The sequence below is a fragment of the Bos javanicus genome, chromosome 15, assembly GCF_032452875.1.
Source record: "Bos javanicus breed banteng chromosome 15, ARS-OSU_banteng_1.0, whole genome shotgun sequence".
In the NCBI taxonomy this organism is placed as follows: domain Eukaryota; kingdom Metazoa; phylum Chordata; class Mammalia; order Artiodactyla; family Bovidae; genus Bos; species Bos javanicus.
In genome coordinates this window covers 15650529-15670468 of record NC_083882.1, presented here as the reverse complement: position 1 = coordinate 15670468, position 19940 = coordinate 15650529, and the positions used below count along the sequence as shown (strand labels likewise).

Sequence of the window (19940 nt, the reverse complement as noted above, 5' to 3'; positions counted from 1 at the left end):
TTTTTATTTGTTTGCTTAACAATTTTTTTTTTTTAATTTATTTTGTTGGTTTGTTTTGTCTCGGAAGGAAGGCAGAATTTAAATCTTGGCTATCGTGGGTAGATCCACACAGGGCATTTTCTGAAAGAGAGCCTCGCCTGGGCTTGTGTGTTGGCACCACTTTCAGTTCTCCTCTGACTTGCGGGCCCTTGGCCTCCATCCTTGTGAAACTTTAGGGTCTATTCATGCCAGGCTGTTAGGACCAGACTCCTGGATTCCCAAAGTGGCTCACACATCAGGCATCTTTCCTCCCTTTATTGGGGGATGAGGGAGTAGCTCCAACATATTAGGAAATGTATCCCCTTTATGCCTCCGGAGAACTGGGTTTAACTTAAAAAAAAAAAAAAAAAATCAAGCCAGTGGGCCTACTTTGTGTGTTTAAATCTGTAATTGGGGTTCACTGGCCAGTCGTGCAGTTATGTACACCTCTTTTTTTGTTTGTTTTAAGTGAAATGCCTGTAATTCCGTTGTTTAACTTTTAGTTTTGAAATGATTGTAGCTTTATGGGAAGTTGAAAAATCGAAGAGAGGTCCCGTGCTCACTTCACTTCAGTCTCCCCCATTGGTAACATCTCACGTATCCCAGGGACGGGGGAGCCTGGTAGGCTGCCGTCTATCGGGTCACACAGAGTCGGACACGACTGAAGCGACTTAGCAGCAGCACGTAACCAGAGCATAGCAGCAGAACCAGTAAATAAACGTTGGTACAATCCAAACCATATTCAGACTTCACCAGTTTTACATGCGGACATTTGGGGGGAGGGCAGTGTAGTATCCTTCGTCTGTGTGGATTCCTGTAGCTACTTCCGCAGTCAAGATACAGAGCTGTTCTATCACCTCCCAGCTCTTTGCGCCACGCCTTTGTAGTCACGCCTCCCTTAGCCCCGCCCCATCTCTTAAACCTGGTAACTTGTGTGGTTTTTTGGGTGGCTCTTTGCCATCTGTAATTTTGAGAATATTACATACATAGCTTTATGCGGTATGTGGTCTTTTGAGATTAGCATTTTCACTCAGCATAACACCCTTGAGATCCACCCAAACCGTTGCATCATCACTGGTTCATTCCTTTTTATTGCTGAGTAATATTCTATGGTGTTGATATACCAGTTTGTTTAAGCATTTACCCACTAAAAGACACCCAGCTTGTTTTCAGTTTTTGGCTCTTACAGTTGAGGTTGCTGTGAACATTCATGTACAGGTTTTGATGAGGACAGAGTTTTCATTTCTCTAAGACAAATGCCTTGGATTGCGATTGCTGGGTTTTGGGTGGTAAGCATGTGTTTAGTTTTTTCTTTTTTAAAGAAATCATCAAACTTTCCCAGTATGGCTATACTCTTTCACATTCCCACCAGCCATGTGAGAGGTGCAGTTTTTCTGCGTCCACACCACCATTTGTTTATTATTTTAGTCTCCCAGTAAATGTTCTAGTCTCATCATGGTTTTGATTTGCATTCTCTAACGGCTGATGGTATTGGACATCATGTGGTTATTTGTCATCTGTGTGTCCTTTATGGTGAAATGTCTGCTCCTGTCTTGCCCATGTTCTAAGTGTATTTTATTTTATTTTTTTTGCTATTGAGCTTTGAGAATTCTTCATATAGTCCAGATATGAGCCCTGTGTCAGATTTGTGGCTTGTGTATATATTTTTTTCCAACATGTAGCCTGTCTTTTTGAACTTTTAACAGGATCATTTAGAGGACAAAATTTTTTAAAATTTTGCTAATATCCAGTTTATTGATTTGTTTTTTTTTTTTTTTTTTTTGCTTTTATGAACTGTGCTTTTGGTGTCACATCTAAGAACATTTTGCCCAAGTTAATTTCCCAAAGATTTTCTGTTTTTTAAAAGTCTCATAGTTTTACGTCTTCAAACTGCAGTTCCCTTATACCCTCTTAATAATGTGTATGTCTTGCTATCCATGTTATCAACCATCTCTTAGGTGTCGATTGTGTATTTTAGTGCTCTGGAAGCCCACCGGTGAATCAGATATAGTTCCCACTCTCCCAAGCTCACTATTGGCGCAGTGGTGTGCAGACATTCCCAGGTGTTACTTGTCAGAATAGAGAAGAGCAGGGGAGAAGTATGTGGGAACCGAGAGAAGAGAAGCCTCAGGGAGTTCCCCTCTGATCCGGTGGTCAGGGAGGGCTTCCCTGGGCGTGTTGCCCGAGCATGGTGAGAAGGCAGTGGGTTCTTACTTCGATCTAGGTTTTGAGTATTCTACTGGCATGAATTCTTCCATGTAAGTTACCCAGGTTCTTGAGCACGGGCTGAAAGACTCTGAGTAAACCGAGTGGTTGAGGACTCTTTTGAACAGCACGTGGCATACTAGCCTTTAAAAGGAAGTACTTAAAACTGAATAGCATAAAAAGTATGAGTAAGATTGAATAGATTTAAAGTTAGAATATGTGTCAAAATGAAAAAAGCAGTAGTATTTTGGATTGTTTAGGTCGGATAGATCTGGTTTGCTTCTTGGCCTTGCCACCTCCTTGCTGTGTGAGCTCAGCGAATGTGACCTGTGCAGCCTCACAGAGACAGTGGAGACAGTCATAGTGCTCACCTGGGGGAGGAGGGTGCAGGTGAAATAAAATGATGCATATATAGTACTTAGCACAGTGCTGGGCACAGTCAATAAACGCCTATTATTATTTTAAAATAGCAGGAGATAAATGATTTGTTTTGTATATTCTCATTTCTTTCTCTGAGAAACTGGAATACCAGCTCTTAATCATCAAAGCTTAAAAAAAGCCATAGAAATTTGTCTTTTCACACTTGGGAACACAGTTGTGTACTAAATACTATTTATTCTAAAAATTATTTAAGTATAGTTGATTTACAATATTGTGTTAATTTATGCTGTACAGCAAAGTGATTTATGTATGTATATATTCTTTTTCATATTTTTTCCATGATGCCTTATTACAAGATATTGAATATAGTTCCCTGTGCTATACAGTAAGACCTTGCTGTTTGCAAATATTTATTGAGATTAGAAGCTAGGATACTCTGTTCACAATCTAGTATTCCCTATAGAATATACCTTCCCCTGCTGCTGCTGCTGCTAAGTCGCTTCAGTCGTGTCTGACTCTGTGCGACCCCATAGACGGCAGCCCACCAGGCTCCCCCGTCCCTGGGATTCTCCAGGCAAGAATACTGGAGTGGGTTGCCATTCCCTTCTCCAATGCATGAAAGTGAAAAGTGAAAGTGAAGTCTCTCAGTCGTGTCCAACCCTCAGCGACCCCATGGACTGCAGTCTTCCAGGATCCTCCGGCCATGGGATTTTCCAGGCAAGAGTACTGGAGTGGGGTGCCATCACCTTCTCTGTACCTTTCCCCTACTTCTAAACAAATTTCTTTTTTAGAATTTATGTAAAAAAATTTTTTTGGCTGCACTCGTGGCCGAGCACACAGGCTTAGTTGTCCCGTAGCATGTAGCTAGCTCCTAGACCAGGGATGGAACTTGCGTCCAGATTCTTATCCACTGGGCCAACAGGAAAACTCCTAAACCAAGATTTTCTGAGTAAAGAACAATTTCCTCTGTGCCCTGACCACAGGAGGTGTGTGCGGTCCCAAGCTAGTTCAGAGCTCGGTGGTGGTGTCACTAAGACACTAAGTCATGTCTGACTTTTGCGACCCCACGGACTGAAGCCCGCCAGGCTCCTCTGTCCATGGGATTCTCCAGGCAAGAATACCGGAATGGGTTGCCATTTCCTTCTCCAGGGGATTTTCCTGACCTAGAGCTCAAACCTAGGTCTCCTGCATTGCAGGCAGATTCTTTTACCGACTGGACTGAGTCCTTTATTACCCGAAGTACAGTACATCAGGGCTGATGTCACCAGGACGTGTCTCAAACTTCACTCCCGGCGGCTCCCTTTGCTTTCCCTTGATGACCAGGTTGTTCATTTCCCAGAGGAAATGGCCTGGGCTTCAGATGTAGAATTGTGGCGCGGTGGTTCTCAAACGTGGGTGGACCTGGGAATCATCAGGAGGGCTTGTTTTAAGCCAGACTGCTGGGCCCCACTGGCTGTTTCTGTTTCACCAGGGCTTGGAGAGGGCCTCAGAATTTGCACTTCAGACAAGTTTCCAGGGGCCACTATTGCTGCTGGTTCTGGTTCGGGGACCACATTTTAAGAAGCACTATTTTAGGGCATAGCCTCCCCCCAACCCCATAAATTAGCCTAGACTGGTGCTTTACTCTTTGGAACTGAGTCTGTTCCTGTTTAATAGTTGAGATTAACGTCAGTTTGATTTCTGTGGCTCCTGGCTGATGTGCCTGATTGCATCCTCTAATCCCTCCTCCACGCCTTCCCCCTTCACCACCACAACTTTTCCATTGTCTTTTGACCTCTCACTCCTTGGAAGACATGTAAGGTTAGGGTACATGGTGACCAAGTGCCGGCGATATTGCCTTGGCCAATTCACTTATGTAAAATAAATGTGTTACTAATGCTTATATCCTGATGTTAGGTGAGGCTTACCTGAGATAATGCATGTGAAAGGGCCACATAAGAGGTAAAGCATGGTGCAAAATTTATTTTTTATTATTTTGAGCGTCCTTGATTTCCCTTTGAAAGAGTATCCTAGGATTTTGGGGGTGGACTGATGCTGAGTCTCACTGCTGCTGAGGGCACCTGGTAAGACAGCAGGGACATTGTAGAGTGGCTTCCTACAGTGGACCGTTTGGGCTCGGGTCTCTAAGGGCCTTCCAAGTTGTGATGTGTTGGAGGCACATTGATATATAATGTCATGACCAGAGAAGAGTTCAGAGCTGGAAAAAAGCTGGAGCGGATGCTGCACTGTTAAGGAAGTTCACTTCCTCACAGTAGAGAAATAGAATTCCATGATTTTTTTTTTTTTCCTGGCAGCTTAACCTGGCCCCTGTTTTTTTTTTTTTTTTTTTTTTAAGTTCTAGATCTCCTCCGTCCACAGTAACCACTAGCCACATGTGGCCATCTAAAATTAATGAGCATTAAATGAAATTAAACCTTCAGTTTAGTTTAGCCACGATTCAGGTGCCTAAGAACCATTTCCAATCATCACAGCAAGTTCCACTGGCCAGTGCTATTCTAAAAAGATACTAACCCTGTTTGTCTGAAGGTAGCATCACTGGGCTTCTTATTGTGGGACCAGGACATGTTTCTGAGTGAAATGTACCACTCCTCCTTGGAGGTCTGGTGTGGACTGATGGGGAGAAAATACCACGGGGGATACTCCGCTGTCAGCTTGAACCTCACTTTGCCACTTGGCGTTTCTGAGACTCTTTACTTGGAAGGTAGGTCAGTGAGGCATCTGGGAGTGGAGCTTACCAACTTAGCAGGCTGCTGTCAAGGGAGTGGGGTCTACTGTTTCTCGGGGGTATTCCTAGATTTGTTTGTGGGGTTCTTTCAGGAATCTGGTCCTTGAGAGAAACAAATGGAAGTGTCAGGGTGGGTTTAGCCCTGAGATGCCCCTCTCCTGAAGAGGGATTTAGCCCCAAGATGCCCCTCTCCTGGGGAGGAATTTAGCCCCGAGATGCCCCTTTCCTGGGGAGGGATTTAGCCCCAAGATGTCCCTCTCCTGGGGAGGGATTTAGCCCTGAGAAGCCCCTCTCTTGGGGCGGGATTTAGCCCTGAGATGCCCCTCTCCTGGGGCGGAATTTAGCCCTGAGATGCCCCTCTCCAGGGGCGGAATTTAGCCCTGAGATGCCCCTCTCCTGGGGAGGGCTTTAGCCCTGAGATGCCCCTCTCCTAGGGAGGCCCGGCCGTCAGCTCCTCCACCTCGGGTCAGCTGCTTCTTCGCACCAGCCTGTGCCAGCGGGTGGCGGGCGGGGGGCTCGCTCATCTGGTTCAGGGCGCCGGTTTGGACTTGCTCGGATGCCATTCCCCACTGCGTCATTCTCGCTGTTGCTGCCTTTGAAGGTGTTCCGCAGACTGTCGAGCGCTTCTCCTTCCTCACCTGCACCCGCTCAGTCACCAGGTGGGCCCCAGGAAGTCTCCTGGACCCATCCCCTTCCTTCACGTGTCCCCACCGCCCCGCTGGCTGGACTCCTGTGACCTGGGCTCGTGTGGGAGCCACGCGATAGGCGCTCCCCTCTCTGCTGTCTGACACCTCTTCCGATGAGCCCTGTCCTCCCCACCACCCCTCTCAGAACAGGCAGAGCCAGACAAGGATGGCAGGTGTCCTGTCTTCATGCCTGCTCTGCCTCCTCAGTGTGAGGTGGGGCCCACACACGCCCCATAGCCCTGCGCCTCCCTGCCTGCTCCTGGCATGTCCCTGCCAGCGGCCACTGCTCAGCTGTAAGGGCTGCTCTGGGAGGGGAGGCCCAGGCGTGGGGCCCCGGAGCAGGTGTGGGCCCGCCTGGCCCTTCCTCACAGGAGCCGTGCTCTGAAGGGCTCTGAGAACCAGGTTTCTCGTGAGTCACTCTTTCTGTCTGGGCAGTCTGGGGAAAGGAGGGAATGTCATATTCTCTTGTTTCCTGAGGGATGGGCTCCTAGTATCATGGCCACCAAGTTGTTCATCCGGGTGATGGGGGAAAATTTGGTTGAAAGATGTGAGGGCAATTTATTCATTCATACGAACTCTTAATTTATAATCAACCCTTATTTTAGGATCGTAGGTTTGTTTTCAGTGCTTGATATTGCAGGCAGTACTTTACTAGCTTTGTGCTTATCTCTTTGCAAATGTGCTAATATATATCTAATATAAATTTCTAGAACGATAACCACATATGAGTACATTTTGAATGTTAATGGATATAGCCAAGTTACCTTCCAGAGGTTCTGTTTTTTTCCATAAATTCTCCTCAAGTCAGTTTTGTTCAAATTTTACCACCTGATAAAGAAAAAAACTGTTATATTTTAAATTTTTATTTATTTATTATGAGTGGCATTTAGCATCCTTTTATACATTTATAAACTATTTGTATCTGTTTTCCTGAGAACTTTCTATTTATGTGAAACTTTTGCATGTTGATTTGCAAGATCTCCTTATACGTTGAAGGATGAGCCATTAATTGTCAAAGAAAAAGATGCGAGGGCAGACAAGAGGGCCTCTCTGGGGTCTTTTTTGAGGGACGGGTCAAGAAGGAGGAAAGGGTAGAAACAGAGACTAGGAAGTGTTCTTTTTCAGAATTACGGAACCTTGTGGATGCAGTAGACATCTGTTTGTGTGTTAAACTCCCTGCAGAACACACCTAACTCCACTCTAGTTTCTGAAAAAAGAAGTGGTCTAATGTTCCTTTGACTAGAAGAGGAAAAGAAAATGCCTTCTGAAATCACAGTAGGCTTAAATGAAGGCACCTGGGAAAGTACTGTAACCAGCAGCCCAGTACCATTTACCCGAAACCCTGAAGACAGTGGGGATTGTGAGGGTAAGAAGCTGGAGGTTTGTTAAAGGCGAGGGGTCCCCAACCCCCAGGCCATGGGCCTGTAGTGGTCCGTGGCCTGTTAGGAACTGGGTGAGCAGCGGGTGAGCCAGCAAAGCTTCGTCTGTATTTACAGCCGCTCTCCATCGTTTGCATTACCTCCTGAGCTCCGCCTCCTGTCCATCAGCTGTGGCATTAGATTCTCAGAGGAGCTCGAACCCTACTGTGAACTGCGCATGTGAGGAATGTAGGTTGCGGGTTCCTTCGGAGAATCTAATGTCTGATGATCTGTGTTGGTGAGGCTAGCCCCGGGGAGTGGCTGCCACTGTCTCCCATCACCTCCAAATGGGACTGTCTAGTTTCAGGGAAACAAGCTTAGGACTCCCCCTGATTCTGGAGTATGGTGAGCTGTATAATTATTTCAGCTGTATAAAGTAATAATAATAGAAGTAAGGTGCATAGTCAATGCTGTGGGTCTGGACTGTGGCAGGGCCTAGTAGAGACAGCTTGTTTCTGTCCTCTGTGCTGAGAAGAGGCCAGAGGTGACTGGATGATTTGGGATTGGGTCATCTGGAGACTCCTTCATTCATTAACCTGGCCCCAGGGCTGGGGTGCACTTCAAGGCTAGGTGTGCAGACTGGAGCTCCTGCAAGTGGCCCTTCCTCTCAGCATCAAGCTAGTCAGAATTCTTACATGGTGGCTTAGAGCTCCAGCTGTGAGTGTCCCAGCAAACAAGGTAGAAACTGCTCTTTTATGTTAGTCTGCATCCACTAATTCCAAACTCCCAATGCATCCCTCCAACCAGTCTCCTTGGCAACTACAAGTCTGTTCTCTACGTCTGACATAGAGAAGTTCATTTAAGTTGAGATAAGTTCATTTTTGTCATATTTTAGATTCCACATGTAAATGATATCATATGATACTTGTCTTTCTCTTTCCAACTTCACTTAGTATGATAATCTCCATCCAATAGCCATGATTCTTGTTCCATTTCCCCATTCTCATAAAAGAAGCCAAAATGTATTGAACAAACACTTTGTGCTGGAACAACTGCTTGTAGCCCTTGCTGTTGTCTCAGTTAAGCTTTATAACAGCCCTGTGTAGTAGGTCCTATTATCCCCAATTATTAATACCAATGTAATGGCCAACAAGAAGTTAACTCGTTTGCTCTAGTTCAGGTAGTTTAATATATGGCAGAGCCTGGATTTTTACATTGTTTAAGAATCAACGTACATTGTTTAAGGAGATTTGCCAAAATAAAATGAAAAGCATGGCACATCCTTCCTTTCCATTTAATGGATATTCTCTCCTCTGTCATTTTTATTCTTTAAACCTTTCTAATACTCTCGTCTTCTGGCTTGAGAGCATCATTCTCTTCCTTTCAGTCATCATTTCTTACATCCTTCCCTTTGTCCAAGTGTTGCCTGACTTCCTGCTGGGCTAGTTATTACAATTTCTTTTCTTCCCACCTCTTAAAAGTAATCTCACAGAGCCTTTTTGCCAATCACATCACTGTTGATTTGTGTTCCTTTTTATAACAAGGGCAAGAAAATGCATTCCTGTGCAGGTGTTTTCTAGAGAGGCTGCTCTCTCTCTTCAGATGCATTGCCTTCAATCAGCAGGATTCGTTCATCTGATAGAGTTCAAGCAGGGCTTTGCATCAAAGGGGCTGTGTGTGTCTTCTCTGTAAGTTTCACCAGCTTCTGAGGGCTGTGGGCATATCTTTCTTTGCCTGGGCAGGGAGGTGACTCATTTTCAGGTATGACTGGCTTGCAGCCATTTTCATCTTAAAGTTATCCTTAAGTTTCACATCTTTTCCTGGAAGAGGTTATAGAACAGAGTAGTTGTTCTCAAAGTGGTGTCATGTGGAACACTGGGGGGTTTCTGAGACCTAATAACTATCTACATAATAATATTAAGACTACTAAGATGTGTGTCTTTTCCACTGTATTGATGTTTGTACTGATGGTACAGAAGCAACAGTGGGTAAAACTACAGGCAGATCGATATGAATCAAGGCAGTTGAAATCAGGCCGCTTCTAACCAACATGGTATAGAAAGCCCATTTCACTTAAGAATGTTCTTGTTGAAGTGGTACAAATGATCAATTCTATTAAATCTCCAGGCTCAAGTACATCTTTTCAGTGTCATGTGTGACCAAGTGGGAAGTACACATAAAGTACTTCTGTTGCAAAGGGAAGAAGAGTCCTTGTGTGACAAGCACTTGAGTCCTGAGTTTAACTAGCAGCTTGTCTCAGGTTTAGTTGAAAGAACAATGGACAGACAATGGTTATTCTGAGTTAGGTATTTGATAGCTGCTGTTTTCTCAGAAGTGAATAAAGGGAGACGTCAAGAAAATCAATGGACAGTATTTGCGACTGATGGTAAAACTCAAGCTTTCAAGTGAAAATTAGAATTTTGAAAAACTTGCATTTGCCAACTGTGAGCTTGACAGCTACCCAATATGTGAAAGAGTTTTCTGATGATTGTGATCTGTGGTGAATTAACAAATGTGATTTTCTTGATATTGCTTACTTGAAATATTTCCATGTATGGAAGATTTTGCATAGGTCAATGAACCATTATTTTTCTATGACCAACGGATGATGTTAGCAAATCCTGCATTGATAAAGAAAATTCCAAAGTGAAAGGTGGACTGATAGATTATAACATAACAATATAGAGAAATATCTGGGAAACATTCACCTGAAATGGCTTTTTAAAAAGCTTATTTTTTATTGAAATGTAGTTGATTTGCAATATTGTGTTATTTTCAGGTATACAGCAAAGTGATTCAGTTCTATTATCTATTCTTTTTCAGATTCTTTTCTTATATAGGTTGTAAAATATTGAGTACAGTTACCTTTGCTATACAGTGGGTCCTTGTTATTTATCTATTTTACATATAGTAATGTGTATATATTATCCCCAGATTCCTAATTTATCCCTCCCTTCCACTTTTCCCCTTTGGTAACCATAAGTTTGTTTTCTAAGTCTGTGAGTCTGTTCAATCTTTTGTAAGTTCATTTGTATCATTTTTTAAGATGACTTATTGATTTACTTTACCTTGGTATGACAGTCTCTAGGTCCATGATGTTGCTGCAGATAACATTATTTCATTCTTTTTTATGGCTGAGTAACATTCCGTTGTCCCTGGAGAAGGAATGGCAACCCACTCCAGTATTCTTGCCTGGAGAATTCTATGGACAGAGGAGCCTGGTGGGCTACAGTCCATAGGGTTGCAGAGTCAGACACGACTGAGCAACTGACACACACACAACATTTCATTGTGTGTGTGTGTGTGTGCACATCTTCTTTATCCATCCATCTGTTGATGAACATTTAGATTGTTTGCATGTCTTGGCTACTGTAATAGTTCTACAGTAAACATTCGAGTAGGTCTAGTCTATCTTTTGAATTATGGTTTTCTCTGGATATATGCCGGAGAAGGCGATGGCAGCCCACTCCAGTACTCTTGCCTGGAGAATCCCATGGATGGAGGAGCCTGGTAGGCTGCAGTCCATGGGGTCCGAGAGGAGTCGTACATGACTGAGCAACTTCACTTTCACTTTTCACCTTCATTCATTGGAGAAGGAAATGGCAACCCATTCCAGTGTTCTTGCCTGGAGAATCCCAGGGACGGGGAGCCTGGTGGGCTGCTGTCTATGGGGTCGCACAGAGTCGGACATGACTAAAGCGACTTAGAAGCAGCAGCAGCAGGAGCTGGATATATGCCCAGTAGTGGGATTGCTGGATCATATGATAGCTCTATTTTTAGTTTTTTGAGGAACCTCCAAACTGGTCTCCATATTGGCTTCACCAGTTTACTTTCGCACCAATAGTATAAGGAGGGTTTCCTTTTCTGCACACCTCTAACGTGTATTATTAGTAGACTTTTTGATGATGGCCATTCTGATTGGTGTGAGGTGATACCTCATTGTCGTTTTATTTCCTTTTCTCTAATAATTAGTGATGTTGAGCATCTTTTCATGTGCCTTTTGGCCATCTCTGTGTTTTATTTGAAGAAATGTCTATGATATGGTTTTATAATGCACATTGCAACTACCTTTAAAGAATTATCACTTGCTGTGTTTTGGTACAGTTTCAAAGAATAGTCACAAATATATGAGAAGGGTATTAAAATACTTTTTCCAACTGTGTGTTTGAATGAGACCAGATTTTCTTCATCTTCTTCACCTAAAAAATGTGTAGCGGTAGATTGACAGCAGAAGCAAACGTTAGAGTACAGCTGTCTTCTGTTAAGCCAAACATTAAAGAAATTGGCAAAATTATAAAACAACACCATTCTTCTTACTGCTTTTTGTTTTAGAAATGAGTGTACCTAATGTGTAACTTATACTGGGTTTATTGTTTTTAAATGGTTGACATATATTTTAAAAATGTAAAGGGGAGCACTTTTTTCCTTTTTGAGTGGCAAAGACTATAGATTCTGGAGCCAGACCAGCTGGGCTTTTTTGCCATTTACTAGTTATGTAAGTTTCTAGCAAGTTATTCTCTGTGCCTTAGTTTCCTTATTTGATAAATGAAGATAAGCCTCATAAAGCTATTAGGAGGACTAAATGAGTTCATGTGAGTTCCTCAATGCCCTTCACGTAGGAAATGTTCAGCAGTGTTTGGTTACTTCCATTTCCCTCTTTCCAAGACATGTAGTTCATTTGCCTCCAGGAAATTGTATTTTGCAGCATGTTTCCCTCTTTTCTAGTATAAATTGGGGGTTCTTATAACAAAACATAAATAGACTCACAGACCTAGAGAGTGAACTTATGGTTACCAGAGGGTAAGGGTGGGGGGAAGGGATAATTAGGGAATTTGGGACCAACATGTACACTTGCTATATTTAAAATGGATCACCAACAAGGGCCTACTATGTAGCACAGGAAACTCTACTCAATGTTATGTGGCAGCCTGGTTGGGAAGGGAGTTTGGGGAGAATGGATATATGTATGGCTGAGTCCTTTGCTGTCCACCTGAAATTATCACAACATTGTTAATCGGCTATGCTCCAACACAAAATTAAAAGTTAAAAAAAATAAGTCATCAGATGTGAATTAAGGGAAATTGAACAGCAGAAATGAAAGCAATGTCACAGACCTTAAAAAAATAAATAAATTGTGGTTTTTCTACTGGTGTTATTGTGTGTGAACTTCATGAATTCAGTGTGTGTGCATTCTTCTTGACCTAGCTCTGTAGCCCTTCACAGATTCTTTGAAAGGTGTTGTCTGTGATCCCAAACAGGCAGGTGAAAGAGAGGAAGGAGGTAAGCGTGGCCCAGCAGATCCAGTGTGTGTGCCCTGAGAGGGATGTGGGACTCTCTCCCTGCTCACTGCTCCACGCCACCGTCCAGCTGCTTGCGTCGTTACGTTTCTGTACCGGTGAGCAGTCCTCCACTTTGTACAGCTGTCTCTCTCAAGCATGTCATATTTGTCACAAGCCTCGTACTGGGCACTCTTTTGTCCTGACAGATACTCAACGTCATAGATCTTTGTGGAATGTATAGATGAGTTGTTTAGTTGCTAAGTTGTGTCTGACTCTGTGATCCCAGGGACTGCAGCCTGCCAGACTCCTCTGTCCATAGAATTTTCCAGGCAAGCATACTGGAGCAGGTAGCCATTTCCTTCTCCAGGGGGTCTTCCCGACCCAGGGGCTGAAGCTGCGTCTCCTGCATCAGCAGGCGGGTTATGTACCACTGAGCCAATAGGGAAGCCCATACATAAGGAGATGAGCGAATTAGTGAGTGATTCCGCACGGTGCTGCTAATCCAACTCACAGACCCATGAGCTTTTGTAACTCATAGGAGTTATAAGAAACCCAGATACTATCACAAATACCCACGTGTTTTAAAATATCATTTAAATTCTGTGGTGTGCTTTGGAACAGTCCAAGTTGAGTTTGCATCTCACCCTTAAGGCCGTGAGCTTTGTGACTCAAGAGTGTCATTCCTGTTTTTGTTTAGGTGAAAAGGAGATAATGAAACCTAATTCTCAAGGATGTGAGAATTATCTGATGTAATGTTTGTACCATATCGTGCTCAATAATGTTACTTTCTATGCCTTCCTTCCCTATAATTAGATAGCTGCTTGTCATGTTTGGCTTGGTGACATAGTTGGCCATGTGATTTCTGAGTTTCAGAGGTAGACATATTTATTGTATAATATGATAGGCAGTTTCCCAGGCTTTTTTTCATCATATTGAATTAGATGTATTTTTTGTATGATTGCTTTGTTATTGTATCTTTATAACAATATTTTAGATGTAACTGAAATAGTCATTGGAGAAGGCAGTGACAACCCACTCCAGTACTCTTGCCTGGCAAATCCCATGGATGGAGGAGCCTGGTAGGCTGCAGTCCATGGGGTCACTAGGAGTCGGACATGACTGAGCGACTTCAATTTCACTTTTCACTTTCATGCATTGGAGAAGGAAATGGTAACCCATTCCAGTTTTCTTGCCTGGAGAATCCCAGGGGCGGGGGAGCCTGGTGGGCTGCCGTCTATGGAGTCGCACAGAATCGGACACGACTGATGCGACTTAGCAGCAGAAATAGCCATATTCCCTTATGCTAACCAGTCATTCAGGTTAGCAGTTATGAAATAACAAGGCACCAAAACTATCAACTTCAAATATAAATTTATGAAAAAGTAACAATTTATGCAAAGAATTCTTCACTTTACAGGAGTAAATGCAGATTAGTTGGCTGGCTAATTTTAGGAAAAGTTGTCACTTTTAATTGTTCATCATCATGTTGGTTCATAAATCTAACATGTTTTGACTTAAAACGTGATTGAATTATAAAATTTCAGTTCACCACAACTTTTCAGCTCATGTGTTGTACAAGATCTTATATGACAGAGAAGTCCAGGCTTCCCAACCCTGATTCTGCATTCAAATCAATTGTGAAGTGTGGCTCTCCAAAATTCATTTCTGGTCCACACTTGAGGTGATCTTGATGTTACAGGTCTGACATGGGGACTTGGAGGTGACATTTTAAAAATGTCCCTGAGTACTTTGATGCACCACAGGCCTGGAATTCATTGTTAAAGTGGAGACACTACTGTGAAAATAATAGATGGCTAAATGAGAGAGGTGGGAGGGGCGGCTTCATCCTCTGCCTTGGTGTTGCAGTGGTTGGCAGCAGCTTGCTCTCCTAAGCTTTTATAAGTAATAACACAAACCTGCCTGTATATATTGGCATTTATGCAGGCATATAGGGAGAGAAGGAAGCTTTCTCTGAGCCTCTTCCCATTGTTCACAAGCAAGGACATTTCATTAAAACTCCTCTAATATTGACGTAAGAAATTAGGCAGGAAAAGAGGACTTAGAATCAAGTGTGCACTTTGCAGTATACCTGAATCATTGTAAAATAACTAGACTTCAGTTAAAAAAAAAAAAGAATTAAGTATACATTACAATCCCAGTCCTGGGTATATATCCAAAAAAAAACCCCAAGAATACTAATTCAAAAAGATACATGCATCCCAGTGTTCATAGCAGCATTGTTTACAGTTGCCATGATATGGAAACAACCTAAGTGTCCAACAACAGAGGAATGGGTAAGGAAGACGTGATATATATACACAGTGGAATACTACTCAGCCATAAAAAGGAGTGATATTTTGTCATTTGCACTAACATGGATGGACTTGGAGGGCAAGACATACGGAAAAATGCAAATGCTATATGATATCACTTATATGTGAAATCTAAAAAATACCCCAAACTAGTGAATATAACAAAAAGGAAGCAGACTCACAGATACAGAGAAACCTGACCAGTGGTTATCAGTGGGAAGAGAGGGAAGCAGGGGGAAGGTCAATATAGGGAGAGGATTAAGAGGTACAAATTATTATGATTAAAATAAACTCCAGGGATATACTTAGCTTACATAGCCAATATCTTATTATAACTAAAAATGGAGTATAACCTATAAAATTGTGTATTACTGTATTGAACACTTGTAATATATAATATTGTACCTCAACTATAATTTGATTTAAAAAATTGTGTGCATAACTAACTGATCTTTGGAAGGCAGGATTGCTTAGTAAGAAGAACTTTGTTGTTGGAGGGGCTGAGGGACTGTTCTGCTGGTTAGTTTTGTGACCTTGGGCATGACTTAACCACTGTGAGCCTAGTATCCTTGTCTACAAAATGGGAATAGGGTTGTGATAATTAAATACAGTAATTTTTATATCACCCTTGCACTTAATGTTGTTCAGTCGCTCAGTCATGTCCGACTCTGCAACCCTATGGACTGCAGCATGCCAGGCTTCCCTGTCCTTCACCGTCTCCCAGAGCTTGCTCAAACTCATATCCATTGAGTCAGTGATGCCATCCAACCATCTCATCCTCTTTCATCCCCTTCTCCTCCTGCCCTCAATCTTTTCCAGCATCAGGGTCTTTTCTAATGAGTGGGCTTCTTGCATCAGGTGGCCAAAGTATTGGAGCTTCAGGTTCAGCATCAGTCCTAATGACTATTAAGGGTTGATTTTCTTTAGGATTTACTGGTTTGATCTTGCAGTTCTGGAACACTCAGGAGTCTTCTGCACTTAATAGGCCCTCAATAAATGGTAGCTCCTGATTGAATGGTTATATGTTTAATGTTTAATTTCTTGGGGGGATATTGGTTGCTTAAACTGTGTAGTTCATTCACGAGCCAATGTTGATTTGTGAAGTTGGTGGTGAGTGTGATGAGAAGAAAGGTACTTGCCTCTTGAGAGTCCCAGTCCCCACGAGACACTGCTGCCTGGCAGGCCTCTGGGGGCCACTCAGCCGCAGCAACATGCGTCCATAAGTTCTGGAAAGCTGAAGGAACAAATATGTATGCTTAAAGATGATTTAAATCTCAGTCATTCAATTAATATAGAGCTTATTTATTGAAACCGATCCAAGTAAATAAGTTCTAGAGACAGATCTGTTACACAGCATAGTGCCTAGAGCCGACAGTACTGTATTGTGTATTGAAAAGCTGCTGAGAGGATGGGTCTAAGGTAAGATCTTACCACACACACATGCACACATCAGTCTCACAAACAACAGAGAGCGTGAGAGAAAACTTTGGGAGGTCATGGATATGTCCGTGACCTTGATGGTGGTGATGATTTCATGGTGTATTCTTATCCTCAAACTCAATGAGTTGCGTACATTAACTGTGTATAGCCTTTTACATGTTAATAACACCTTAATAAAGTGGTTTTAAAAAAACACTCGAGGAAAAGAATCTCTGAAGTCCAGGTACTTCTAGTTTTAAGTAAGTTAACCAGCAAATACATCAATGTGAAATATGAATTATATTATTATGTGCCATTTGAGTCAAGGTATTTAGATAGTCTTTGGATTTGATATTAAAATCCAAATTTAGGACTTCCCCTGTGGTCTAGTGGTTAAGAATCTACCTGCCAATGCAAGGGACACAGGTACTATTCCCTAGTCGGGGAAGATGCCACACGTCAAGAGGCAACTAAGCCCGTGGACCACAGCTATTGAAGGCCAAGCTCTAGAGCCCAAGAGCTGCAACGGCTGACGCCCTTGCACCCTAGAGCCTGCGCTCAGAGACAAGAGGAGCCACTGCAATGAGAAGCCCGAGCACCTCTACTGGAGAGTAGCCCCCTGCCAGCCGCAGCTAGAGAGATTCCATATGCAGCAGTGAAGATCCAGCTTAGACAAAAATAAAAAACCTCAAATTTAAAAAATGACTTCCCCTTGGTAGATGAAGTTCTTTTATCATGGACTCTCTCATTGTGAGTCCAGGTGGTAGGACTGAGATGATTCCTTTTTTTGTTTTTTTTAATGGTGCATAGTTGGATACCCTCAGAGGTCTCCTGACTGCACCAGCTCTCAGACCTGTGGGAAGGAAGCAGAAATCAAAGGCTGCATTTAGAGCACAGTCCCAGGGCTCCCAGGGTAGCGCAGTAGTAGTGGTAAAAGAATCTGCCTGCCAATGTGGGAGATACTGGAGATGCAGGTTCGATCCCTGGGTCGGGAAGATGCACTGGAGAAGAAAATGGCAACCCACTCCGGTATTCTTGCTTGGAGAATCCCCATAGACAGAGGAGCCTGGTGAGGCTGCAGTCCATGGGGTCGCAGAGTAGGACATGACTGAGCGACTAAGCATGCACGCACACGTGCCTGTAATTAACCTGTTTTAGCGCTAGATGGCTATCTTTTTTTTTTTTTTTTTTTGCCCAGTAGCTTTTACCAGGAGAAGGCAATGGCAACCCACTCCAGTACTCTTGCCTGGTAAATCCCATGGATGGAGGAGCCTGGTAGGCTGCAGTCCATGGGATCCCTAAGAGTCAGACATGACTGAGCGACTTCACTTTCACTTTTCACTATTATGACTGGAGAAGGAAATGGCAACCCACTCCAGTGTTCTTGCCTGGAGAATCCCAGGGTTCGGGGAGCCTGAAGGGCTGCCGTCTATGGGGTCGCACAGAGTCGGACATGACTGAAGCGACTTAGCGGCAGCAGCAGCAGCTTTTACCAAGCCCAGGTTTCCTGAGTAGTTTGAAAGAGACAACTCACCTTTGAGTTAAGCTCTGTAGAATTGAGAATATGTTTGTAATTGGTTATTTTTACATGTACCTTAATTCCATTAATGTATATTTATCGAGTATCCCTGGTGGCTCAGATGGTAAAGAATGCAAGACGCTCAGGTTCAATCCCTGGGTCAAGAAGATCCTCTGGAGAAGGGAATGGCTACCCACTCCAGTATTCTTGCCTGGAGAATTCCATAGACTGAGGAGCCTGGCGGGCTATATAGTTCATAGGGTTGTAGAGTTGTATCCGACTGAGTGACTAACATTTTCCCTTTTTTTTTTTTTTCTTTTTCATTGAGTATCCATTATATGCTAGAGACTGCTGCGTTCACTTATCGTGAATGTGTGCAGATGAGTCATTGATTCAATAAATAAGTATTGAGCACTTACTTTGGTCTTATTCCTGCTAGAAACTGAAGATACAGAGGTAAATAAGGCATGGCCTCTGCTGTTAATCAATTATAAGTTATTAGGGGGACAAACTAAAAAAATTAAATACACAGGGAATTTAATATATTGTGGCGTAAGTGTGCATGAACTGTGATGGGAACACAAGTGAGTGGCATGTAAAAAATTGGGAGAGGAGGGGTAGATGATTTCCTGGAGGAAGTGGCACTAGAAGAGGACTTCCAGAGACATTTGGATAGTCAGGGTATATATTGTAGTGTTTAGTGTGTGCTGAAGTTAGAGTTTCCTTGACTCAACTCATGAGGGGAGAAAGGCCCTCCAGATGGAGAAAACTTTGGAGGAACTGCAAGTATTACTCTAGGTTTTGTGCAAAGGATATTTGGGTTAATAGACACGAGATTGTGCTAAGTTATGTAGTACTTTAGATATTAACAGTGTTATTTTCTTAGAATAGGTGTCAGAACAATTCATTTTTTTAAATAAGATAGGTCTCAGAAGTTCTTTTTAAAAAAATTATTGAAATTTAGTTAATTTACGATGTGTTAGTTTCAGGTATATAGCAAAGTGATTCAGTTATACATATATGTATAAATCTATTATTTCTTTACATTCTCTTCCATTATAGATTTTGACAAGGTACTGAGTATAGTTCCATGTGCTATACAGTAGGTCTTTGTTGTTTATCTATTTTATATATAGTAGTGTGTATATTTTAATCCCAATCTCTTAATTTATCCCTTTTCCCCTTCCCCTCTGATAAGTGTAAGCTTGTTTTCTATGTCTGTGAGTCTTTTTCTGTTTTGTAAATAAGTTCATTTGTATAATTTTTTTAGATGCCACCTATGACTGGTATCATATGATATATGTCTATCTGAAGTTCTTGATTGTAAGCTGCACAAAGTAAGTTTGGCTAAATTAAGCAATTTGTTATTGTCAGTCATGTCCGACTCTTTATGACCCCATGGACTGCAGCGCACCAGGCTTCCCTGTCCTTCATCATCTCCCGGAACTTGGTCAAACTCATGTCCATTGAGTCGGTGATGCCATCCAATCATCTCATCCTCTGTTGTCCCCTTCTCCTCCTGCCTTCAATCTTTCCCAGCATCAGGGTCTTTTCTAATGTCAGCTCTTTGCCTCAGGTGGCCAACTTAAGCAATAGAAGAATTTATTGAAAGTACCTTGGGCAGCTCACATATTAATGGAAAGCCTCAGAAAATGAGCAGGATATCTTTAGGTGAAGATATACTGGGAACCCATGCAGGGCTAGACTTGTTGTCTTGTGATGATGGCGGTCACCATAGACACCACTGCTACTCTTAAACTCTTGGGGGTTCTGTTACCATGGACACTTTAGCAACACCCTTTGTTTTTGTTTCATTTCCTCGAGATTCAGAGTCTTTGGTTGGAACATCAGTTAACTAGGCCTAGGTCCTTCTAAGAACAGAGAGGGGCCTTTTGGCTTCTGTAACAGGAGGTAGACTCAGCCCCAAGGCGTACACAAAGAATTCAGAGTTCTCCAACACTATTTAATTTAGTATTTAATTAGAGGTGATTGACTATCAGGAATATGATAGGTAATAGTTGAAAGCTGAACCACATAA

General features: G+C 42.7%; 1 protein-coding gene and 1 long non-coding RNA gene across 7 annotated transcripts in view; one reads left to right on the top strand and one right to left on the bottom strand.

Annotated features, from left to right (window-relative positions):
* The window catches only part of AMOTL1 (angiomotin like 1), a 161368-nt gene that overhangs the window by 48875 nt on the left and 92553 nt on the right, over window positions 1-19940 (top strand). The window lies entirely within an intron of this gene.
* LOC133261677 (uncharacterized) lies at window positions 15975-19848 on the bottom strand. The gene is made up of 2 exons (XR_009741077.1): window positions 19518-19848; window positions 15975-16198 (listed from the first exon to the last, which is right to left on the bottom strand). It is a non-coding gene; the product is annotated as an uncharacterized LOC133261677 (long non-coding RNA).